Genomic DNA, 5,000 nt, shown 5'->3' on the forward strand with positions numbered 1-5,000 from the left:
GTATTTCTGAAAGTCTCTCTGAAAATATTTTTGGAAGTCTCTCTGAAAGTCTCTCTGAAAACATTTTTCAAAGTCTCTCTAAAAGTCTCTGAAAATCCCTGAAAGTCTCTTTTGAAAGTCTCTCTAAAAGTCTCTGAAAGTCTCTCTGAAATTATCTTTTGAAAGTCTTTTGAAAATATTTTTTTAAAGTCTCTATAGGGCTCTCTAGAAGACTCTCTAGAAGGCTATCCACCCCTAACGCTATGTGGACAGTCTGCCCATATTAATGTGTTTACTACTATCACTACTACTACTACTACATCTACTACTACTACTGCTGCTGCTGCAGCTGTAACTACAACTACTACTAGGGAAATATCAACATATGGATGGTGAAACTGCAGGTTAGTGGTGATGGTGGAGGTGATGGCAGAAATGGTGGTGGAAATGGCGGTGGTGGTAGAGGTTGTGATAGTGATGGTGGAAGTGATGGTGTAACTGGGGGGTGATGGTGATTATAGTAATGGTAGTGATAGTGGTGGTGATAGTGCTGGTGATAGTGGTGGCGATAGTGATGGTGATAGTGGTGGTGATAGTGGTGGTGATAGTGATGGTGATAGTGGTGATGGTAGTAACACATGGTGGTGTCCAACACTTACCTGCCCAGAATACCAGGAACCTGATACAAGGAATGATATCACGTGGGCGACGAGGAACTAGATCACCAAATCCCGAAGAGTCTCTTACCTGCACTGAGTTCGTTCCCGAGGTCGAACTTGTTGACCACTTCGATGAGGAACATCCCCGAAGACTGAAGCCCCGTGTTGAGGATGTGGATGAGGAGGGTGACAAAGAGGACACAGTACCCCCAACCACCCTCGGGGTAGTAATGGGTCGCAAGGGTGAGGTTCTTGTACTTATCGAATGCTAATTTGGTCTCTATGGTCCCTTTCCTCGTCCCGGACTCTCCGTGTGTATTGCTGGCCGTGTTTGTCGTGGAAGTGTCCTTCTGGGAGTCCGGCTGGGAGTTCGGGGAGCTTTGGATTTCGGGAGAGTCTTGCTGGGGAGTGTCCTTCGATTCTTGTTCCTCGGTGATGATGTACAAGGGGTAGGTCGCTAGAGAAGCTGCCTGGAGGAGTGGGTCTGGGGCATGGAGGAGGGCATTGGAGACCTCGGTCGAGTCCAAGGGTAAGGGCGACAGAGGAGGGTGACCTTCGTCCTCCGAGGGCGAGAAACTAGAAGGATTAGACACGTCGCAAGAACAGACACTTTGGTTCTTCTTCGAATACTCCGATCTCTTCTTCTTCTTTTTCTTCTTCTCCGTCGTCGTCCTCGACTTTTCCTCGTCCTCTTCCTCCTCCTCGCCTAACTTCTCCCTCCTCAGTCTCCGCAGAATCCCGAAGCCTCTTTTCTTCTTCTCTCTCATCACCTTCCCTTCTTCAGCGTTCATGACGTCATTTGCGCTCCATTTCCTCTTCTTGGAGATCATCATCTTCCGCAAGGTTTGTCCTTTCCCTTCCATGGCCCAACTTTCTTCCCCGCCGTTCGTCATAAGTCGAAATTTCTTGAAGAAGATGACATCGTATAAGTGTCTCCGTGTAGGTTGTCACGCCTGACGTTAGGTGACCCTATTCACCTTCAGGATAATTCCCGAAGGAGAGAGATGGATACTTACCTTCCGCCTCAGTCGCCGCGACTCTGGAATGGAATCCTGATGTCCAAACTCACCACCCCATTTCCAAGCAGTGGGAAGTGAAAAACCTATAGTATGGCGAAGCCCTGTTAGTTGTGGCGAGCCGCTGGAATTTTTAAGAAGCCGATGTTGGCTCGCCTCCCCGCCTGGACAGGGCTGTCGGGAGCCAATGCAGCAAGCCCGTGTCGAGTCCTGGGGTGTCGTCAGTCGATTTTATTATTTTCCGTGGTCGAAAGATTAATTTGCATAAGTCGTGATGTTCACATTAATTGCAACTTCATTTACTTCAAAACGTAAAATACGTCTTGCTCGTTTTAATTATACTTATTATGAATAATTTTCTCTTATGTTCAGGGTTTTCGTAATAAACACCAAATGCACAATTACACTGCTTAATCACTGATAATTAGTACACATATTATCACAATATTTTGATGTGAATTTCTGAAGGAACAGATTTAATTATGTTTATGAAATATACACATTTTCAATAAACACACATTTTCTATAAAAACATATTTTCCTGATCACAACACATTAAAAACACTGATATTCACCTTATAGAAATCGAAACACTAATTTTTCAAAGTATGCTTTGAAATACGTGAAAGAAGCAAAAAGATAATTTTCAAAGTAACATTTTGAATATTCATCTGGAATCACTTCATTTGAATACACTTTGAACTTTGAACCACATTTTTTTTAATATGGTAAAACACTTTATTTTCTGGCACTTTAGTCATTATTATCACCAATAACACTTCCTAAAATCAAAATCAAAAAGACAAAAATGAAATATGGAATGAGCAGCGCGCCTCAGGCCAAGCGACCATGGCAAAGTAAAAAAAAAAAAAAAAAAAAAAAAAAAAAAAAATCTTCTTTCCATTCTGTTTCTCTTAATGTGATGACAGCTCACAGTCGTTCTTGTGAAGGGTGCATTTCCATGCTATAACGCACATGACCTTCCACCTCAGAGGTGCCGAGAGGGGAGGGGTAGCTAAATAGGTTTTTCGATGTGGGAACGTGCTCCGTCTCAGCAACCCCCCTTATAAGGTGGAAAAGGCTTTTGGGACGTACCAATACGTGTGTATTCGCTACTTAGTTATCTTTCTAGAATTGGATTTCTTAATGATCTTGCGAGAAATTCTGCTCTTAGTGTCAGGAAAAGGGCTTTTGGTATGTACCCAATATGTGTATATTCGCTAACTAGTCATCTTTTTCTAGAATTGTATTTCCTAATCGTCTTGCGAGAAATTCAATTACTAATTTCATGAATGATCTAAATTCAAATTGCTTATAAAGACAAACCCAGATAGGGGAAGAATACATAGACCAGACAAACGACGAGATACACGAACAGAACAAATAAGCGAACAAACAGACAGACAACCAACAGACAAATACCGATACACTAATAAATTAATATGAAAATATAAGCCAAATAAGACTTTCAATCTGGCTTAAGCCTGGCAATTTCCTTCGTCTTTGAGTGACCCAAACTCTTGAAAGATCTATCGAGGCAAGAGACCCGGCGTAAACAGCCTATTGCAAATGTGGATGGATTATGTTGTATATAGCATCTTCATGGCGGCTTCGACTCTGAAGTCGATTGATCACGCCATTAATTTTACTAATTTATGATAATGAATATAATAAATATTGATGTTGATATATATATATATATATATATATATATATATATATATATATATATACACAAATACAAAAAATATAGATATATGTACATAAGTATATAGATATAACAGCCTATTCCAAATCTGGACTGACTAATGTTGCATACAGCATCGTGATGGCAGCTTCGATTCTCAAATCGATTGATCATGCTATTAATTTTATCTTACTAATTTATGATAATGAATATAATAAATATAGATGTTGATATATAAATACAAATACAATAAATATAAATATACTGTAGGTACATAAGTATATAGATATAATAGTTAAATAAATTTATTAAATAGACAAATGAATAAATGAATAAATAAATTAATGAATAAATCAACAGATAAAAATAAATGTATGAATAAATAAACAAATAGATAAACAAATAAATAGAAAAAGAGAAAACCAAATACATAGATGAAAAATAAATAAATGAATAAACAAATAAATAAATAGACAAGTAAATAGGTAACTGAAGCTCTCGGGATACGATATAGATAATCTTATTATTTTGAGTTTAGTAATTTTAGAAAAAGAAAAAGAAAACTAATTCCCCAGAATAGGATATACATAACCTAATTAACTTAAGATAACGATAATCAGGAAAAAAGTAAAAACTAAAAATAAAGTTAAAAAAAAAAAAAAAAAAAAAAAAAGACAAATAAAATAAAATAAGGTGAAATAATCAACCCAAGTACTTGGAACAAGATATGAATAATCTAGTTAATTTAAGATATTTTCTTATGTTGTTTTCTCAGGAATATGGAAAGCCATGGCTCCAAAGCAACATAAGGAGTCTTCATGTCTAATAAAGGAGAATATTCTATTTCCTGTGTTAAAGTATAGGATTTTTACCTTTATTGTTTTTATTTTTAAAATAGATTCCCCTGAATAAACAGATGGACTTATGAAACCATTTCTAGTTCAAAGTGTTTTGAATGGACGATAGAAAAAACTACCAATCCCATCTAGTTGAAGATATATATATATATATATATATATATATATATATATATATATATATATATATATATATATATATATATATATATATATATTCAATTGAGGAATGTCCCAGGTGACGATACTGGTGTGTGTCTCAAAATACTTTCTTAAAAAAAACAAAAAACAAAAATCTATAAGTCCTTCCGTGGAAGACTGTCCTCCCCAAGAATAGAAACGCTGGTTAATGCTGGCAAACTACTGGCCATAGTCAGGCGATTTGACTTAGCCAAACCGCCCCCCACCGCCCCTTTCCCAAGTCTGATGGGTTAGAGTTGGTGGCTTCAGACCATTTGAGTATCCGGGTCAGGCCACACACACACACAAAGGCCTTCTTCTTCTTCTTCTTCGTCTTTTTCTTTTTCATTTTCTCTTTCTTTTTCTTTTTGTTTCCTTCTTCTTTTTCTTTTTTCTTTTTGTTGTTGTTGTTCTTCTTCTTCTTCTTTGTCTTCTTCTTTATTTTTTTCCAGTCACGTCTGGAGCGCAATTACAAGGAGACAACGAAGAAAAGCGGTAGAGAAATACGAGGAAAAGGATGATGATGATGATGATGAAGAGGAACAGGAAGAGGAAAAGGTGAGAGGGAAGGGGAGAGAAAGAGGAAGAGGACCAGGAGGTAGAGGACATTGAGTAAGTGAAG

The sequence above is a fragment of the Oratosquilla oratoria genome, chromosome 11 (genome assembly GCF_046742065.1).
Source record: "Oratosquilla oratoria isolate Oo_2021 chromosome 11, ASM4674206v1, whole genome shotgun sequence".
NCBI lineage: Eukaryota > Metazoa > Arthropoda > Malacostraca > Stomatopoda > Squillidae > Oratosquilla > Oratosquilla oratoria.